Consider the following 21,416-nt stretch of genomic DNA (forward strand, 5'->3'; position numbering starts at 1 on the left):
GGGTCAGCAACCTTTTTCAACCTCAGACCATGTGGTGGGCCAGACTATATTGGGGGGGGGGAATGAACGAATTCCTATGCCCCACAAATAACCCAGAGATGCATTTTAAATAAAAGCAAGGACGGCGGTTCGAATCCCTTCAACGGTGTGAGCTCCTGTTGCTCGGTCCCTGCTCCTGCCAACCTAGCAGTTCGAAAGCACGTCAAAATGCAAGTAGATAAATAGGTACCGCTCTGGCAGGAAGATAAACGGCGTTTCCGTGCGCTGCTCTGGTTCGCCAGAAGCAGCTTAGTCATGCTGGCCACATGACCCGGAGCTGTCTGCAGACAAACACCGGCTCCTTCGGCCAATAAAGCGAGATGAGCGCCGCAACCCCAGAGTTGGCCACAACTGGACCTAATGGTCAGGGGTCCCTTTACCTTTACCTACTCATGTAAAAACACGCTGATTCCTGGACCATCCATGGGCCAGGTTGAGAAGGCAATTGGGCCGCATCCGGCCCACAGGCCTTAGGTTGCCTACCCCTGCTCTAGAGGGCTATAGGTTAGCTATCCATAACCAATGGCTATTCCGCATCAGATACCAAGAGATAATGAATCCTTGACCTCTAATGTATTTCACCTTTTAAACCAACTCACAGCGCTCTCCCCTGGGCTTTCTGCCCTTTTCTTCCTTTCTTCTCTCTCTTTCTCTCTCTCTCTCTCTCCCCCCCCCCATGCAAAAGTCATTTCTCCCCCCACACACACACACAATCTGCCAAGTTCTCACCTCTCTCTCACCCCAGCAGGTGAATTGCCCATTCAGGGAGACCATCCACAGCTATTAAAGGAACATTAACATTCACTTGTCAAATCTCTTTTCTCTAATTGGGCAACACTTTCAAGGCCAAACCATAGTGATAAGCCCATCAGGAGCAACCAAAACAGCAACCTCAGGTTCAGTATTAAATGGAGGATTTGCAGAAAGAGGGTTCATTTCACACATCAAAGGAAATGAAGGGCAACACAAAAAAAACATGGTGTAGGCGTGTGTTTTGTTAAATCTGAACAGGAGCCAAATAAGCAGGAGACACTGGGCCAGGAACCCGGGCTCCCATATAACATGTTCCCCGTACTATTCATCCCATAGGAGCATAGGAAGCTGCCTTATACTGAATCAGACCATTGGTCTGTCTAGCTTGGTACTGTCTACACTGACTGGCAGTGCCTCTCCAGCATGCAGGTAGAGAACACTCTAGTCTGGAACCCTGAAGTTCTGAAGGGAAACATTTTCGTCCAGTAATCTTGAAACTTGCTCCGTGGGGAGCTCTCCGTGGTCCTGAACTTCAGCAGCCTGATTTCTGCTTTGCACTGGAACAGAGGGGCTGCCTCATTTTAAGTCAGACCAAGGACACATTCAGTTTAATATTGTCTGTGCTGACTGGCAGCGGCTCACCAGGATCCCAAAGGCACTCTGCCAGTCCTACCTGAAGATGCCAGGGATATGCTGTAAACTGCCCTGTGATCTTCGGATGAAGGGTGCTATACAAATTTAATAAATAAAATAAATTAAACATAGTAGCTTCTGCCTCCAATAATTGAGATTCATAAGGGGTATGAACTTCATCTGCAAGGCAACAGGATCCACCTGTATTACAATCAACATTGATTGGGTAAGTGGGAGATTCATCCATGTAGCTCACTACTGTGTACACTATGAGTGAATAATCATCTATGAAGGTCTCTGCCCCAAGGCACTTACTATCGTAAACACAGAGTTGAGAAGAAGTCTGAAGAAGTCTGAAGAAGTGTGCATGCACACAAAAGCTTATACCCAGAACAAGCTTAGCTGGTTTCTAAAGTGCTACTGGACAATTTTTTAATTTATTTCAACACACAGGAGACATAAAAGAAAGGAATTTAAGGAGGCAGAATAAACAAAGGATGGATGCGCTTTTATTTTTCAGTTAATATGAAGTTAAGCTTAGTTAGGAATGGGGGAAATGGTGTGTGTGTGTAAGAGAGAGAGAGAGAAAGAAGGAAGGAAGGAAGGAAGGAAGGAAGGAAGGAAGGAAGGAAGGAAGGAAGGAAGGACTAAGGAAAGTAGATAAGAGAAAGAAAGGCGAGGGGAAGGTGAAATTAGTAAAAGGTTAGAGGAGGAAGGCAAAGCAAAGGAAGACAGAGGAAAACAGGGGTGCAAGCTTGGAAAAAATATTGGTATGCCCAGGTAAGTCCCTTCCCATATAATCAATCACAGGATGGGGAGCACCCACACCGTTTGAATGGCAATGCAAATCAACTTTTTTTGGGGGGGCCGCCCCTTAAATATTTTATTGACGGGGCGAAGGGACTTCGGTGCCCTAGAAGCTGGCTCCTATGGAGGAAAAAATGAGAGGAGCAACACAGACGTCCGTGAGAGGGAAAGAAAAACAAGGAAGGTGGAAAGAAGGTGTAAGAGCAGGAGGACAGGTAAGAGAAAGAAAAGTAAGGGGAAAGGGGATAGTTGAGAGAGAGTAGGCAGAAAGAAAAAAAGAAGGATGGCACAGAGAGAGAGAGAGAGAGAGAGAGAGAGGAGGAGGAGGAGACGGCTGCCCCGAAAGAGTTAAGCCTCCCTCGCTCGCTCGCTCCCTCCCTCCTCGGCCGCGTCTCTCCCTCGCCGCCGTCTTGCGGCCGCCCCGTCGGGGAGGATGATCTCAGCCAGCATGTGACGCCCGAGCGCGCCACGCTCCGCGCCAGACTGACAGCCGCGGCGGCAGCAGCCTCAACAGCAGCAGCGGGAAGAGCAGCAGCAGCAGCAGCAGCAGCCTCGGCGGCGGCGGCGGCGGCGGCGCATCGGCTGGCGTGGCGACGCGTCTCGGGGCTGGCGAGCGGCGCTGGGCTGGGCGGCGAGGGCGGCGGAGGCGAGGGCGGCGGGGCGCCGGGCCTGGCCACCATGTGCCCGTCGTGCGCCTCCTCGCTGCCCGGCCGCCCTCCGGCCGCCGCCTGCTTCTGCGCGCAGAGCAGCCCGGGCCGGGCGCGCGTCTCCGGGGCGCAGCTCACGGCGGCGCGCCTGCGGGCCATCGGCGATGAGCTGCAAGCGCGGACGGCGGCCAGGAAGGCGGCGCGGGGCCGCCGGGCGTCCGCCGCCGCCGGCACCGGCCTGGCCACGTCCCTGGCGCTGCTGGCCGCCTTGGCCTGGCTGAGCCGCCGGGGGCGCGTGTAGGGCGGCGGAGCGACGGCGCCTCGACGGGCGGCCCGGCGAGTCAGCGGCACCGGCGGTAGGTGAGGGCCCGGCGAGGCTCGTGGTGGCGGGGACGATCTTGGGGATCCAGGCAGCGGGAGGGGGAATCTGGGGAGCTCGGTCCTGTTTCCAAGTGGGAAGCAGCTGCCAGCCCGTGTCGGCAGTACTGAGCTGGAGGGGCCATGGGTAGAAGGCAGCTGCTTCCCCTGTTCCTGTTTCATTCAGCTCATTACCCTGGAAGGATGGAAGCTTGTTTTACTTTTTATGTGGAGAGCACCACAGCCCAGTGGTTTGAGCATCTGCTTAGGCCCCCAAGTTGAATCCCCAGCATCTCCAGATAGGGTTGGGAGAGACTCTGTGCCTGAAACATCTGCCAGTCAGTGTGGACAATGGTCTAACTTGGTGTAAGTCAATTCCCCATGTTTAATTCAGCCCTTTATCCAAAGCCTTGAGGACTAGAAACTTTTTTTTCTCCAAAAGCACCATAGCTCAGTGGTAGCACACCATCTGCTTTGCATGCCAAAGGACCCAGGTTCAAACCCTGAAACTTCAGGTAGAGCTAGGAGACAGCCCTGTCGGAAACCCCAGAGAGTTGTTGCCGGTCAGTGTAGACAGTACTGAGCCAGATAAACCAGCTTGGCTTAAGGCAACGTCCTACGTTCCTCTAAGTCTAACCTTTCCTGGCATGATTGTAGATTTATTGGAGTAGGGTCCCCCAGCTGGAGCCACTTCCCATGTTATGAAATGAGTGGGGGCGCAAACACGGGGCAGGAGTCCACATTGGAGAGCCTAGCAGCACCTGGAAGACTCGCAAAGTTAATTGTGACACAAGCTTTCCTGAACGAGAGTCCATGGGGGATTCTAGCCCACGGAAGCTGGGGATGTGAAATGATTCTATGTTTTGTTAGTCTTTGAAGGTGTCACACAGGGCTCTTTGTCTTCAAGAAGCCGACAGGACTCTCCCCCTTTTGAAAACATAGCAATAAACATCTTCTTATGGTGATCTAAAGCCATGTTCCTTTTGCACTGGCTTCACCGGCTTGGCATCCGACAGATGTTGTTGTACTACAACAACTCCCATCAGCGCTGCCCTGGTTGGTTGAAGGGTGCTGTAGCATATCTCATTTGTGGGGTAGTTCCCTGAGCTACAAATGCGGAAGCTTCCTAGCTGGGATATTGTCTCTGCATCAAACATGTTAGGTGGTTTTCAATTAGCGTTTCCACCTGGAAATAACGATACTGATCTTCCTGGTAGGGTTGTTGTAAAGATTACAGCTAGAAAATGCACATTAAGCCTTTTGAGCCCTAGAAAGCGCTCGACAGGTGTTAAGTCAGATGGCGATGATGAGTTTCATATATAACATGGCATGCTTGCATTGATGTGACCTGATATTAAATTCCTTTCTCCCCCTCCAATATAAAATGCACAAATAGTTTGTGGAAATCCTTGCCACGAGGCACGGAAAGGGCAATTGGTTTAAACGGCTTTTTAAAAATGTTTACATTAGGAGTGTTTGTTGATGGGTGGCTATGCAGATTTAATTAAGAAAGTGAATGGAAAGGGCCTTAGGAAAACATCCACAGAGGAAAAGACTTTGATTGGCTGCTGGCCACAGTGCCTAGGTGGAGCCTCCACATTCAGCGGCACTTAACCTGTGAGTGTCAGTTGTTGGGTGGCTGGGAAACAGGAGCAGGAGACATGCATTCATATCTTGCTTGTGGCTTTTACTGTGGCAAAGAGGACCAGCCAGTCTGACGGTCTGATCCCCTTTTCCATGTTGCATGTGCGCAGTGTCCAAACCTTTCCTGTAAACTTCACCAGAGCTGATGTGGCTTACAGACGAGACATGGGTAGATTGCCTTCGAAGAGAGATGTTGGACACAGAGCATCACCAGTGACAAGATAACTTTTGTGAGATCTGCTTTCTCGCCTCTGCTTCCTGCCCTTAAAGATAACAGGTGGGATCTTTAAGACAGAACTGGGGAGGAGGACCGTAGCTCAGTGGGTAGAGGACATGCTTAGCGTGCCAAAGGTCCTGAGTTCAATCCCCGGCATCTCCACGTAGGGCTGGGAGAGATCCCTTGCCTGAAACCTTGGAGAGCTGCTGCCGGTCAGTGCAGACCATGCTAAGCTCAATACACCAATGGCCTGATCTCATATAGAGTAACTTCCTAAGGTGCCAGCGGCAACTGACCAAGGTGGGTGCAGCGAGGGTGGCAGCTCCAGGATAGAGAAGTGAGGGTTTGCTGTCAGTAGCTGGCGTAGCTGGAAGCTTCTGACCCTAAGCCAGGGACCTGTTCCAGCCACCCTGCCTGCCAGCGGCTGCCCCATTTAATGTGCAAATTCCCAGTTGGCTCGGCCGGCGGAGTGGGAGGAAACTTGGGTGAGAGGCAGATGCAGGACCCAAGTTCTCCCAGGCAGGTGTGTCTGTTGGCAGCCAGCGCCAAGCCTTGTGAGCTAAGACACATGCATGCCTAAGGGAGGGAAAGGGATGCACAACTGCGAAAGTTGAAGAGACAGACACACCATAGCTTAATGGCAGAGCGCATCATTTCCATGCCGAAGGTCCTGGGTTCAACCCCTGACATCTCCAAGCAGAATCGTAGAGTTGCCAGGGACCCTATCATCTAGTCCAACCCCCCTGCAACACAGGAATATGCAGCTGTCCCAAGTAGGACAGGGAGAGACTCCTGCCTGAAATCTTGGGGAGCAATACAGAGCTAGATGGGTCAAATGCCCTGACTCAGTATAAGATATTCCTCTGTTTCTGAGGCTTGATGGAAGGGGCATAGTTCAGGAACAGTGCTCTGCAAAAGATCCCTAAATAATATCTCTATTGAGGATACTTCCAGCTGACCTGCTTACTGAGCACTCATCCTTATTTTTTTATTGATTGGTTCATTAATCACCTTCCACACCCACGTCTCAATATATAATGAAATGCAGCTAAAAACAGCAGCACAGAAAACAGCTCAGGACCAGGTTAATTGAGAGACCGCCTTCTCCCTTATTTGTCCGCTAGGTCACTAAGGTCTGTGGGAGAATGTCTTGTGCAAGCCCCAAAGATCTTGGAAACATCTCCACTTTGCAGTAATTCATAGCAGGGCCTTCTCCGTGGCTGCCCCTTTTCCATAGAGCAGCGTCACAGTCAGGATGTAGCAGATGCTCCTGCTAGCTGCACTTTTCGGAATCAGTTTGAAGATGTTTCTTGCTCTGGCAGGCTTATTATGTTTGTGGGGTGATCAAATGTCGTACTTATTGAACAGTCACTCTGATTTGTTTGTGGGAAGGTTAGAGGTTAGTGGCAACAGAGCAAGAGTTATCCAGTGCCTTCTGGTCCATTTCCCCTTCACTTTCCTTATTGCAGAAAGTCTGATCTTTTGGGGAAATGGGTTTGTCGCCCCAGGCTTTACCGGGATGCAACTGAATCTCACATGGAAAACCTCCTCAAAGAGGATTGTGGATCAAGTGATAGGAAGGCCCTCTTGCATGAGGTCTTAAAAGAGAGTTGGCAAGAAATCTGAGCTTGTGATGTGTCTAAACACTAATTCCATCAAAACTAGACAAAGCTCTGCTTGAATTGATTGGGGTTAGAATTTCACCCAAAGACTGCCAACCAGATATTTTCTTTCCTTTTTTAAAGAAAAGACAAAACCTTAGAAAATACAAACCAATAACAGATCAGCATCCTGAGTGTAACAGTTTGAACACCTTACTCTAAACTGGAAACTCTTGCTGGAGGCAGGGATTTCTCTGACATCTTTGCTAAATGCTGAAAGACACAGCCTCTTTACCCTGGGCATTTGACAGGTGAGGTGTTGTGTTCTGCAGGACCTACAGTACCTCTTGGGCTGAAGTTCTGCACTCTTCCCTTCCATTTGAAGCGGTTTTCTTTGTTCTGCAATGGTTCGATCTGCTTCTATAACTCTCTGCTGTACTGTTGCTACCTGCCCTGGGACCTTATGGTGAAGGGCGGATAAGAAATCCTATCAATAAAAATAAATAAAACCCTCTTTCTTCTTGATACGAGGGCAGAAACTGATTTAAAGCAGGAAATTGGCAATTGGATTTCCCTAGAGGATGATTTTTCCCACTTTAAAGTGCCTAGGAAGGGGTTTTTGCTTCCCTTTTTATTAGAGCAGCAGCATTAGGAGAAGGTGGGTGTTCACCCCTCTCCTCTCGTATCTCTCCCCCCCAATCTAAATCACCCACTCCCCTCTAAGCTACGATTAGTCCTGGTCCAGAACGGTGGAGAGTGGAGAGGAAATATTTTCAGGGTGGAAGAATGCATCTCCCTTTTTTTGCTCTGAGGAACTGATACCAATTTAGGGAGTTGGGTGTGTTTTTGTTTGGGGGAGGTTAAATTAGATGGGGTGGGTTAAATACTAACCTCCCTCGCTGCTAGCCATAGCTGTCAACGTTTCCCTTTTTTTAAGGGAAATTCCCTTATTCCGAAAAGGATTCCTCGCAAGAAAAGGGAAAAGTTGACAGCTATGCTGCCAGCACTGTTGATCTGAGGAAGATCAGAGTCCTTTGCAGCTACTTTATAGTAACAAAATAAAGGCAGGTCATGGGCATTCTTGCATCAAGCCCAATTTAAGTCTCCAGTGTTGCAAAGCCTGTTCCTCTCTGTATGAGCAGGAAGTCAACTTTAGTTGTTTTCTGAAAGGGTGCCCAGGTGGATGTCCTGTTTGAATTGGTGGTAGAGATTTTGCTCAGTGGTAGATGTGTTGTGTGAATTTGGTTTTGGCTCCCATCATTTACACTTCCAGGAGGAAAACACCAAATGAAAAGCAGCCGTCCTTTGAAATCCACACCTCTGAATTTGGGGGTGCATGTCTCCAACCAAACAGAGTCCAGGGGAAAAAATGCATGTGTTATGCGAAAGTGTGCCTGAAAATGCATACATTAGTGAAACTAATATACAAAGGTACCGGTACATTGTATTTTGGAGGGAAATTGCTTGCAAAAAGTGTGCTTTTGAATCAGTATTGTACACAAAACATGTGTATATGAAGAGAAATTTGCACCAAAATGCTGATGAATATTTGTGGGGGGGAAACTGATGTGGTAAATGGGAAAACGGGAAAACTGATGCAGAAAAATGGGAGAGTAAAAAATCAGATTGGAATAATTAGATAAACTGCAATTGACAGATATGCCCATCACCAAGTGGTTTGCACACAGAAGGTCCTGACTTCATTCTCTTTCATTTCCAGTTTTAAAAAAGACCTCGGTGTGTTTCAGTAGACCACAAACATTGTCAACCAGATTACCTATCCTGGCCCTGGTTTAGCCCTTCTCTTGATATTTCTGCAAAACACAAGTGGCTTATTGTACAAAGTCCTAACCTTCTGCTTGATAGCTACAGTCTGGTTAGCGGTAGCCGATTGCTATAAGGACTCCACGCAGTTCTCATTGTAAATCTGGTCTCTTGCCTAGCTGAAAAACTGAAAACCAAATACTAGTAAGGGCTGAAAGCAGGAGGGACAAATTTGCAGACAAGTGGGATCCTTTTTGCATTACATGGCCCATCACTGAGGTGCAATACAATTTCCACTTTCCCAAAAAATTGTTTTGGTTAGATTTGTTACTGAGGCACCTACCTCCCTGGCGAAAGCAGTCCCTGATGGTCAAGGCTGAAATGGATGTATTCTGTGTGTTTGCAAATTTTCCCTGCTAGCATGCAGCAGATTGCCGGGCCCTGTGTTGTTATGGTTATGCTAACATCCTTTCATGTCATTGTGTACGGTTTGACACTGCGATGTCATGGATTGATAAATAAAAATGTGTGAGAAAAGATCTTGGACAGCAAAACCCTGAAAGAGCTGCTCTGTCTGTCTTGAGATCGAGGAGAGCTGCTGCCATTCAGAGCTGACAGTTCCAGGTTCAGTGGTCTAAGTGGCCTGACTCAAGGCCAATTCATGTTAGGGATGCGGGTGGCGCTGTGGTCTAAATCACTGAGCTTCTTGGGCTTGCTGAAGATCGGCAGTTCAAATCCACACACCTGGGTGAGCTCCCCTTGCTCTGTCCCTGCTCCTGCCAACCTAGCAGTTCGAAAGCACGCCAGCACAAGTAGATAAATAGGTACCGCTGTGGCGGGATGGCAAACGGCATTTCCGTGCGCTCTGGTTTCCATCACGGTGTCCCGTTGTGCCAGAGGTTTAGTCATGCTGGCCACATGACCCGGAAAGCTGTCTGTGGACAAACGCTGGCTCCCTCAGCCTGAAAGCAAGATGAGCACTGCAACCCCATAGTCACCTATGACTGGACCTAACTGTCCAGGGGTCCTTGACCTTTACCTTTTAGTGTAATAACCCCCAAAGCTATTGAAGGCTAAGCTGCCCGTGCTGTGTGGAAGTGCCTGTGGATATCGCTGGGCAGCAGGCATGCCATCCTCTTATCAGATCATTCCTCCTCCTAAATGTCTGCTTGGATGGTGGTTTTGAACCTTTTCCAGCTCTTTCTGTCTCTCTCTTGGATCCACCTTGATCCAAGCATCTCCCCCTGCTCTCCCTTTTTTTGGGGGTACGATGCATGATCAAGAACGGGAAAGTTCTCTGGGGATAAAGGCCACAACACAGGATCTCCATCATGCCTTCCTTGTCAAAAGGCATCATGGCAGCAAAGAATGGACCGCATCTCATTAAGCAGACTTTTCCCAAAGTGCACGCTTCAATTAATTTGCTGCACGTTAAAGGAGTTAACGAGTCTGTTGCTTTTGCCAGGGTGCGGTGCAGGGAACGATAAGCGCACTGCAGTGTCAAGGCAGCAGAATCAGGTTTGTTATGTATTTGCACCTAGTCGTCAAAGACTATCGGAAGCAAAAAGGTTGGCAGTGTGAATGTCCTCCGAGGTAACCTCAGGCTGAGTTAGCCCGGGTCCACTTCAGGGGTGGTAGCTCAGTGGAACGGCATCTGCTTTGCATGCAGAAAGTCCTTGGTTCGATCCCCAGCATCTCCAGGTAGGGCTGGCAGAGAATCCTATCTGAAACCCTGGAGAGCCGCTGCCAGCTGGGGTAGGCAATACTGAGCTAGGTGGACTGAGGCTCTGTATTTGTTGTTGTTTAGTCATGTCCGACTCTTCGTGACCCCATGGACCAGAGCACGCCAGGCATTCCTGTCTTCCAATGCCTCCCACAGTTTGGTCAAACTCATGTTGGCAGCTTTGAGAACACTATCCAACCATCTCGTCCTCTGTCGTCCCCTTCTCCTTCTGCCCTCCATCTTTCCCAACATCAGGGTCTTTCCCAGGGAGTCTTCTCTTCTCATGAGGTGGCCAAAGTATTGGAGTCTCAGTTTCACGATCTGTCCTTCCAGTGAGCACTCAGGGCTGATTTCCTTCAGAATGGATAGGTTTGATCTTCTTGCAGTCCATGGGACTCTCAAGAGTCTCCTCCAGCACCATAATTCAAAAGCATCAATTCTTCGGCGATCAGCCTTCTTGATGGTCCAGCTCTCACTTCCATACATTACTACTGGGAAAACCATAGCTTTAACTATACGAACCTTTGTCAGCAAGGTGGTGTCTCTGCTTTTTAAGATGCTGTCTAGGTTTGTCATTGCTTTTCTCCCAAGAAGCAGGCATCTTTTAATTTCGTGACTGCTCTCACCATCTGCAGTGATCATGGAGCCCAAGAAAGTAAAATCTCTCAGTGCCTCCATTTCTTCCCCTTCTATTTGCCAGGAGGTGATGGGACCAGTGGCCAAGATCTTAGTTTTTTTTATGTTGAGCTTCAGACCATATTTTGCACTCTTCTCTTTCACTCTCATTAAGAGGTTCTTGAATTCCTCCTCACTTTCTGCCATCAAAGTTGTGTCATCTGCATATCTGAGGTCACTGATATTTCTTCTGGCAATCTTAATTCCAGTTTGGGATTCATCCAGTCCAGCCTTTCGCATAATGAATGATTAGACAGCTTCCAATCCACCTACCACATCAGTGAAACACCCCCATTTTTTCTTTGCATCACGCCTCTTTTAAAAGGAATATATGTTCTCCTCTTAACGAATATTGAAATAAGGCAAATGAGAGACAAGACGAAATGGATTTACTGACGTCATTAACATAAAACCTAAATGAATAAAGGCATGAAATAAAACTCTGCACCCCCAAATCTTTCCGAAAAGGCACAGCAGTCTCTCCTAAGAGTTATCTGCTTTCATCTGGACAGCAGAATTGGGCTGGGGGGAGCAGGAGGGAGCCTGTGTGATCCTTTATATTAATAGCCTTCTGTGCCTGCCCAGGGAAGCATTTTTTTAAAAAAAAACATTATTTCATGAGTATCTTTGAGGTTCTGTCACATGCACAAACCAAATGGGCCCTGCAACAAAATGTTGCCGCATAGACTTGCTTCCTTGCAAGATGGTCGATGTTCACGGTTCTTAGCAGTTTGCTAACGGTGCTGAGAGTTGTGAGAAGACCTCTTTCTGCTCTCAGAGCTACAATTCCCAGAGTGGTTTAACAATTAATTCTTCTTACTGGGGAACTCTGGGAATTGCAGCTCTGGGAGGAGACTAGAGTGTTATCCTAGCACCTCTCAGCAGCACCTTTAACAACTACAGAGGTACCTCTGGTTACAAACTTAATTCGTTCCAGAGGTCCATTCTTAATCTGAAACCGTTCTTAACCTGAGGTACCACTTTAGCTAATGGGGCCTCCCACTGCCGCCGCACCGCCGGCACACAATTTCTGTTCTCATCCTGAGGTAAAGTTCTTAACCCGAGGTACTACTTCCGGGTTAGCAGAGTCTGTAACCCAAAGTGTTTGGTAACTCGAGGTACCACTGTACACTTTCCAGATTCCTTTGGGGAAAACCACGATGGTTTAAAGTTGTATTGTACTGCTTTAAGTGCATAGTGCAGATGCGGCCTTAGAAGGAACGATGCTCACCTGTTTGACCGCTTCAGTCTGCAGAATTAGCCTTTTACAAGTGCCACGTAATGTTTCTTCTGCCCTTGCAAGAAATAGCTCCTTCGGTGTGGTGGCACCTGCTTGTTGGAACTCCCTGCCCATTGACATTATTAAACAGGTGCCTTTGCTGTATTGTTTTTGGTGCCTGCCAAAACCTTTCTTCTTCCTTTTATCCTAGCGTGTGATTGTAAACGTGCAATTATTAACGCACAATTTCATCATGAATAATTGTTTCAAAACGACCAATTTTATTTATGTTTTGGATAACACGTTAACTGGTTTTTAATGCTTTGCTTTCATCCATATGGTTTAAATGAACGGGGTTTTTTAAATTGTTCATGGTAAGCTTAAGAGGCTGAGTAAGCAGTACATACCTTCTGCTAAGTAAGAAATAAATAAAATAGAATAAATTCGGCTTATATGAGAAAGAATGTAGGAAAAGGCCATTTCCCCCACCTTCCCCACTGTAGAAAACACACACTATAGCTAAGTTAGTCATGGCAGGTAATAATAAGAATGATAATAATTTTATTATTTATACTCCGCCCATCGGAGACTGGTGTATAAATGAAGAGACACTCTGGCAGAGAGACTAGGCTTTATACTGTATTTACTTGAATGTAATGCACACCTTTTTTGGCAAATAACATCATGAAAATTAGGGTGCACATTAGATTGGATGGCACCAGCAAATACTTTTTTTTTAGTTTCAAGGTTTTGAAAATTGAGGTGTGCATTAGATTCAATGGCGCATTAGATTCACGTAAATACGGTATTATAGGAGCAGGTGGAACCCCATTGTCCCTTTGTGTCACCTGATCCCTATTTCACCAGTAGCTCTGGCGCCTCCTGCTGGTCACCAAAAGCATCAATGTCAACGGGCTGAAAATTTTGGGAGCCATTATTCCAAGATGGTGTTGCTCTTCTTCCTTACATGCTGGTGGTTACGTGGCTGCTTTCTCCTCCTGGAAGTATTCCCTGGGCGCCACGCAGCAGTTACAACTCGGAGTGATAAATACTGTGTGGTGTTTGTCTGCCTGCGCGATCCCTGCAGGATCGAGGAACACAGGTGGCACACCATCAGTCCTGTAATTACTATATTATTTATTTATCCCTACAGCTAATTAAGTATATTAGACTTAATGTAAGTTCCAGAACCTTGTCCTGAACGCTGGGGGATCGGTCCTGGAACATGCGGAATAATTGCACACGCCGCACGCAGACAAAGATTTCTTGCACTGAGTCAGAACGCTCCCTTTAGGTGGCCCAAGAAGTATCTGTTCTAAGCTGTCAGCTCAAAAATTAGGGTGGAGGTGATGAACTGTTGGGGGGCTCAAGGGCCACACTCCCTATGCCAGGGGTCCCCAAACTAAAGTCCGCAAGCCAGATAAGGCCCGAGGGACTCGTTTATCCGGCCCGTGGCGACCCCTGCTGCCACCACCCGCTCTTACCAGTGCTGCACTGCGCAGCTGCCGACTTCCAGGTTGGAGGAGCACCGGAAACAGCTTGTGTGCATGTGCAAGCGTTATTTGCGCATGCGCAAGCGTTATTTCTGGCACACTTCTGGGTTGGAGGAGGCCCGTGCACATGTGCACAAGCTATTTCTGGTGCTCCTCCGACCCGGAAGTGCGCCGGAAATAGCGTGTGTGCATGCATATGGGCACGCGCTCCCCCACCCTCCAGCCCACTGTGCGATCGGCGCTGGAGACACTGGCCCAAGGCACAGTAAGTTTGCTGACCTCTGCCCTATGCTCTCCCTCCATGTTTGGAAGCAGCAATGCTTCTGAATGCCAGTTGCTGGAAACCACAGGAGAGAAAGAGCTCTTGCGCTTGCGTCCTGCCTGCAGGTTTCAAACGGGAATCTGCTTGGCCACCCTGAGAGCAGGATGCAGGATTAGACCATTAGACCAGAGCTTTCCAAACTGTCGCGACACTTTAGTTACGCACCTGCAGTGTTTAGGTGTGTCACACAAATGCTCAAAGCAGTTAGTTTAACTTCTGGTTAAATGGAGCTTAAACAGAGCAATGGATAAATTTTTGAAACAACAAATAACAGCTTTGCCCAAGGCATGATGGATAACAGCAACAACCAGGGGAAAGAAAGACATAACATCTTACAAGGACAGGAAGAAACAACATGGACAGAATAATTGCCACACACAGGGAGAACGAGGATATAGTTTGAGTTCCTCACTTGTGGTTTTATAAATCATTTAATGTGTCAACACGGATAGAAGTTATTAATATTGCAGTTGTTGTATAAGGGATTATTATTATGACCGGAATGTAATGGAAATTAATAAGATTTTGGAACACAGAAGTAAAGCAAATAATCAAGCCATCAATTCTAGCACAAAGTTATATAATTTGATATTTGAACTACTGGTATTAATAATTGTATTATAAATTGGTATTATTATAATGAGGCTACTATTGGATTGCAATTGAAAACTAGTAAGAATTATTATCACAGAGAGAGATAAAAGTTTAACCTCTGGTTAGCTAGTAAAACTGAATTACTGCATCACAAAATGATGCATGTTTAAAAAAGCATGTCACCAACATGAAAAGTTTGGAAAGCTCTGCAATAGACTGATCCCACATGGTCTTACTGTGTTCTTATACTCAATGACCAGGGATGATGGGAGTTGTAGGCCAAAACACCTGGAAAGCACCAAGTTGGGGAAAGCTGGCATAGATGATGGGCCAGTGGTCCGACTCAAGATGGCGGTTTCCTCTCTTCCTAAAACAGGGCCTGAACATTAGAGGCTGATTTCCAGCTATAACGATGAAAACATTTCAGGATTTCCAACTGGTTCAGAAATTTAGGAATATTTCTTTCTCCTGCACTTGATTTGGGGGAGTGACCAACAAGGTTTTATTGCAATCAAGTGGCGTATAAATTTTGTTAAGTAAAAATAAATTAAAGGGGAAAGTCTTCAGGCAGTACATAATTAACCTAGAAAATTGATTTTCTGCCCGCAGAGCTCTCCAGGTTATTTTTGCTGCAAGCAGGAGTTTGATACTGTAAAACTTGGATCTGGCCAGGGACTTGGGGCTAGATAATGTGCATTACATGGGAGATTTGTGATTCCTCTGTGAAGGAAGGGAGGGAACGTAGGGCAAACAGCGCAGTGGGTGGATTTTGACTGAGGAAGAAAAAGCAAGTACAGAACAGATAAACACTCAAGTTCTGTGAACGAAATTTATTGTTTTGTTCTTTATTTGCTGCATTTATATCCTATTTTTCCTCCAAGGAGCGCCAAGTGGCATATACAGTTCTCCTCCATCCCATTTTACAACTCACAACAATGTGAGGTGGGTTAGGCTGAGAGGCAGCAACTGATCCGAGGCCACCCAGCAAGCTTCGTGGCTGAGCAGTGATTCGAACCCTGATCTCCCAGGTCCTAGTCCAGAGGTTAGCAGACTTTTTCAGCAGGGGGCCGGTCCACTGTCCCTCAGACCTTGTGGGGGGCTGGACTATATTTTTTTGGGGGGGGATGAACAAATTCCTATGCCCCACAAATAACCCAGAGATGCATTTCAAATAAAAGGACACATTCTACTCATGTAAAAACACACAGATTCCTGGACCGTCTGTGGGCTGGATTTAGAAGGTGATTGGGCCGGATCTGGCCCCCAGGCCTCAGTTTGCCTACTCATGTCCTAGTCCAACACTCGTAACTAGTACAGTGGTACCTTGGGTTAAGAACTTAATTTGTTCTGGAGGTCCGTTCTTAACCTGAAACTGTTCTTAACCTGAGGTACCACTTTAGCTAATGGGGCCTCCCGCTGCCACCGCGCCATTTCTGTTCTCATCCTGAAGCAAAGTTCTTAACCCGAAGTACTATTTCTGGGTTAGCCAAGTCTGCAACCTTAAGCGCCTGTAACCTGAAGCGTCTGTAACCCGAGCTACCACTGTACACCACCACTGGCCACCTTCAACCGGGATTTCAGCCTTTAAGAGAAGTTGGATTGTCTCATGTGCAGCTTGGTTCACAGATGGGACGAGAGAAGATCACTGAGCCTTCAAGCTCAATGGCACTCTATCTTGGAAAGTGAGCAATGGGGGCAGTGGAGCGCTTGAGTTAAGGGGGCTAATGGCTGGCTCCATTCCTTTTCGTGACGTTTTGGACCAGCGGTTCCCAAATGTTCCACTTCCCCCGACCCTCCCCATGGACCATTTGAGAATGTCTGTGTTAGACCCCTTAGCTGCTGTCGTGTGCTATAGCGATGGGAGGGAGCTTAGTTAAGTCAGGTGCTACCTCTGAGTCAGGGAACAATGGCTGTTTTGATTAGGGATAGCCAAGGCCATGTCCTCTGTGGACTACAACTCCCATCATCCCTGATCATTAGCTGTGCTGGCAGAGGCTGATGGGATTTGTAGTCCACGATAGCAAGAAGGCACCAAGTAATGAAGAGGGGGATAAAACTACATGGCAGCATTCTCGTTTATTGAACTGTCTTGCAAGGATCCCACCACCTCCATATAGGAGGGAGGCTGTTTTCAGGAACAATTCAGGCCACTTTTGTAGGTGCTGAAGGTGCTTGGGAGGGGGGTCCAAGCCAGAAGAGACTGTGCCGTCTCTTGGCGGCTGTACGGTGAGAGATCCAAGCCGTCCAAACTCTTCTGGGTGAAGTTCCAAGGCTAGGGCACAGATGCGAATGAAACCGTATGGTGGGATAATTAACTAGACAGCTCGTGCAGCCCAGAGCCTGCCCGCCTGCCCACCCCACCTCACCAGCTGTGTTAATTTATATCATTTCTTCCGCCTCAGACTTATTATTGCATCTTTGCAATCCGTCTCTGTCTCGCTTTGTTTCAGTTGATGGGCAGCTCGTTTTCGCTTTGAAGGTCACAGCTAAAACAGCACACGTGGCACCTGTAACAGAGCCAGTTCTGTCAATTGAAGTGGTCGAGAAGGCATAGATCTGGTTAGGCCAGAGTTGCAAAAACTTGGGTCTCTAACTGTTTTTGGACTACAGTTCCCATCATCCCTGACCACTGGTCCCACTAGCTAGGGATGATGGGAGATGTAGTCCAAAAACAGATGGAGAGCGAACCTGGGTTAGGCGATCTCGCAGGTATGGCTAGCCACCTCCATGAATTTCAGTGGGTCTACTCTTGAGCATGATGCCACGCAGGATGCACCCTCTCTGTGTCGCTGGGACTCTTTCATCTCTGATTTTGAAAGGAAGTTGGGTGTAGTTGAGGAACCAGGCCTCCGTGGATTGCAGCTGTTAAATATGCAATCTGACATCACCTTGAAAGGCCCAGCCAGCCTGTCTTATGCCAGCCTGGCGCCGGCTGCCTTTTGCTCTACCAGCCTAGACGTGGCACAGTGTGTTAAATTAAAGCCCTGCTTCTCCCTGCCAGCCCCACTGCCAGCTTGGTCCACCGCCATCAGCGCTGCCAAACCTTTTCCCCGCTGTCAGCTGCTGGGGCCGACGTGGGGTCGCACAGTCAACGTTTTCAGCAGAGTTAATTATCTGCATTCGGAATTGGACTGATAAGATTTCCGGAGGCATCTCGTGCTGGGCAGTGCAGAAGTCCAAAAAAAACACCCAACCCCGAAACCAGGCAAAGGCTGGAGGCATCGCCTTCGCGATGGGGCTTGGCCAGCTGACTCAGCAGTGAGCAATGTTTTAACATGATAAATAGGAAGTTCGCGGGATTTCTCTCTCGTGCTCTTGCTTTCGGGTCAGCTGCTGGTGCCGCGAAGACAGGTTTGCTCCTTCTGGGTTGCAAGTATTGGGTTAACTGGGAGGGGCCGCTGTTGTTGTTGTTGTTAATACCCCAGCCATCTGGCTGGGTTTCCCCAGCACATATAGAAACATAATAAAATGCCAAACATTTAAAACTTCCCTCTACAGAGCTGCCTTTAGATGTCTTCTAAAAGTTGTATAGTTCTTTATTTCCTTGGCATCTGGTGGGAGGGCGCCACCACCGAGAAGGCCCTCTTACTGGTTCCCTGTAACTTCATTTCCTGCAGCGAGGAAATTTCAGTTTCTCTGCTTCTCATTTTCCCCCCAGTCTTAAGTTCAGTTTTCCACATTTCCCCATCATTTTGCAATTCCCTCCTCCCCCAACGTCCTCGTGAAAACCTGCCAGGATTTTAGTACAAATTTCTCCTGACATCCATGCCTTTGTATGCAACTTTGCCTAATAAACGCATTTTTCGCGGAACAGTTTCTCCCAACGTAATGAATTTTCCAGTGCGAACTGAATCGGATTCCTCCTCCGTCCCTAGAGGAGATACATGGCTTTCAAGAAACCATCAGGCTGCCTGGTGCTTTTTTGTACAGGGCCTTTAAATCCTGTGCTTTGACCCCCTTGGCGAAACCCCTGCTTAGTGCGTAATCCCTAACTGCAAGTTTCTTCCTGTTAAATTCTGAGAGATGGCAAGGCTTTGGCTGGATGCAGGAGCCGCAAATGGGACCAGAGCTTGTCTGCCAGCATGTCTCATTAGTGAGTCAAATCCTGGCAATGGAGGCTCCGGTTAATGGCGATGCAGAGCCTAAGATTGCCAAATCCGTTTATTAGCATGGAGGGGTGTGTGTGTGTGTGTGTGTGGTCATGTTGACTGATGAGGCTGAGGAGAGATTGATACTGTACACTGGGGTCTGCAGGAGCATTCCTAGATGATGTGCAGCTGATCAATAGAATATTATATTGCAAATCGCTTCAGTATCCCTTGTGGGAAGCAATCTGTAAAATGACATAATTATGATAAGTAATGATAATAGGAATATAGGCACATAGGGAGCGGCCTTAAACCAAGTCCCACCAACTTGTCCAGTTAGCTTAGTATTGTCCACACTCTCTCACAGCTGCTCTCCAGGATTTTGGGCAGGAGTCTCTTCCAGCCCTACCTAGGGATTGAACCCGCAGCCTTCTGCATGATGCAAGGAAGATGCTCTGCTATTGAGATGCCACCCTTAACTGGGTCTGAGCTAAATTGCATGGTTATATATTTTTATAATGATGGGCGGCCCTGGAGCTTACTGGGTGGCCTTGGGCTAGTCACTGTCTTTCAGCCCAGCCCACCTCACAAGGTTGTTGTGAGGATCCAACGGAAGGGGAGGGGGGGAAACACTATGTGTTGTTTCATAAGTTGACTTCCCACCCTCACCTCCACAGTGTCTTACTCAAACCTTTTCTCCTGCATTATATCTTTATCCATATTACAATGATTTTGCCATTTTTCTTCCACTGCTTTTATCTCGAATCCTGCCCGCAACTTCATTTGACTGTATTTTTTTTTTAAATAGGCCTCCATTCTTCTATAAAAGGTTCATCATTCTGATCTCTTAATTTTGCTGTCAGCTTTGCCATTTCTGCATAGTCCACCACTTTCAAATGCTACTCCTCTTTTGTTGGAGCCTCCTCTTCTTCCCATTTCTGTGCATGTAATCTTCTACCTGCCGTTGCCACGTACATAAAGAGTTTAGCCATCTTCTTTGGAACATCCGTTCCTATAATGCCTGTAAGAAAAGCTTCTGGTCTTTGGGGGGTAGCCCATTGAAACATTTTCTTCATTTCGTTGCATATCAGTTCCCAAAAGCCTTTAGCTTTTTTTATTGCATGTCCACCACATGTGGAGGAATGACCCATCCAATGTAACAATCCATTTCAAGCAAAGCCTTCCCTCCTCTTTTACACGTGTCTCTCTTTCTCTGCCCCTCTCCCCCGATCCTTTCGTAGGCTATGAAGGAAGATCTGGGTGCTTGGGAAGTTCCCCCATTCCTGCAGGATTGCAGTCCTTGAGCAGCGGATGCAGAAAGCGAGGCAGAAGAGGAAAGCTGCTGTGCAGTCCGGCGGCGAAACCGGCAGGTGTGCGCGTGAAACGCACTTTTGTACAGAAGATGAAGCAGATGAAGATGATGAGGAAGAAGAATGTAACCCTTCCGTGTGCAGACACGGGCAGCCCCTGCATGCCTTGTACAGCTGAGGTCTGAGTGGCGTGTGAGTCGCTCGCTTTAGCGACCCCCATCCCCTTGTGGGCCACTTTCGGCTACGGGATGCGGCTGTCCATTTTCCAGCGGCAGAGTGGCACCGCCCTGAGTTTGGCATAACCGGAAGCCACTCTGGCCTGCTGCTGCTGGGCACCGGCCCGTCGATAGGGATGTGGGTCTTTTTAGCAGCCCCTGCCGAGATGCAGCCTGCGTGGGTGTATATCTATCTCTATATCTCTCTACATATGGGTGGGGGGGTGTACATACCTCTGTCTACAAGGTCTAGGCAGGAGGGGCAAAATAAGACTTCTCTGTACCTTTAGTTTGCTGGTGCTACCAATTAAGGTTTTCCTGGAGGGGAGCTGCCTCCATGGTGCTATGTTGTGGTTGTTTTTCAAGCGAGCAAACGATCGTATCGTGTGGAACCAGGCGATGTGTATTTTTTTTTAAGGTTGTTCATATTTATAGGAAAGGAAGGAGGGGGTGCTCTGTTTATTACGTCCGTCCTTCCAGACCAGTTTGATAGCTTTAATCAAGCCTGTCCTCTGTGCTCAGTACAGATTTTCAAAGGTGCTGTTTGAAGATGACATCGTTACCCACTTCATATTCTGTTGAACTACCAGGCCCACCCAGCCCTGCGGACGTCCTTTTTTAAATTGTCCACTGGAATCACAGCGGTTATATGCGATTCTACTTTTAATACAGTTTGCATCCGCAAAAGTTTTGGGTCAGACACACTGCTTCATTTCCAATCAGTGCACGTCCCATAACTTCCTGCTGAAATCACGTCACCTTGTTTATACCACAGATGATATCCGGTTATTTTTATTTTTCGTCCTGCTTTTGTTGCGCTGCAGGGCAAGAGGGCCCCCTCCAGATGGCAATAATGCAGTAACGTTGGGGGGACATCGCAAAACAACTGGTAAAATGGACTGAACAGCCCAGTATAGATCCATGACTAATGCACTATTAGTGCGTCAGTGGCATGTTGCAGAATACACCTGAGCAACGACCCACAATTTTGGAGGGCAGGGTTTTTAGGTAGTATTTGCAGCGAAACAGTGTACACAAACACACAGCATTCTCTTGTTCATTGCATTCTTACCGAGAAGGAAGGGCCTCCACTTTTGTAACTGAATGGACAGAGATGTCCACAATGCACATTTAAAGTGCTCCTGTATCACTTTAACAGTCACGGGCTTCCCCCCCCCCAAAGAATCCTGGGAACTGTAGTTTGTTAAGGGTGCTGGGAATTGTAGCTCCATGGGGGGGGGGTCTCCTAACAACTCTCAGTTCTCTTAGCAATCTACAGTTCCCAGGGTTCTTTGAATGGGTGGTGGTGGTTAAA

General features: G+C 47.8%; 1 long non-coding RNA gene across 1 annotated transcript; it reads left to right on the forward strand.

Annotated features, from left to right (window-relative positions):
* Positions 1–3,164: 3,164 nt before the first annotated feature.
* LOC307205114 lies at positions 3,165–21,275 on the forward strand. Its single transcript, XR_013833880.1, has 2 exons — positions 3,165–3,235; positions 19,818–21,275. It is a non-coding gene; the product is annotated as an uncharacterized lncRNA (long non-coding RNA).
* Positions 21,276–21,416: the final 141 nt, after the last annotated feature.

This window comes from Podarcis cretensis (assembly GCF_951804945.1).
Source record: "Podarcis cretensis genome assembly, chromosome: 16".
Classification (NCBI taxonomy): Eukaryota; Metazoa; Chordata; class Lepidosauria; order Squamata; family Lacertidae; genus Podarcis; species Podarcis cretensis.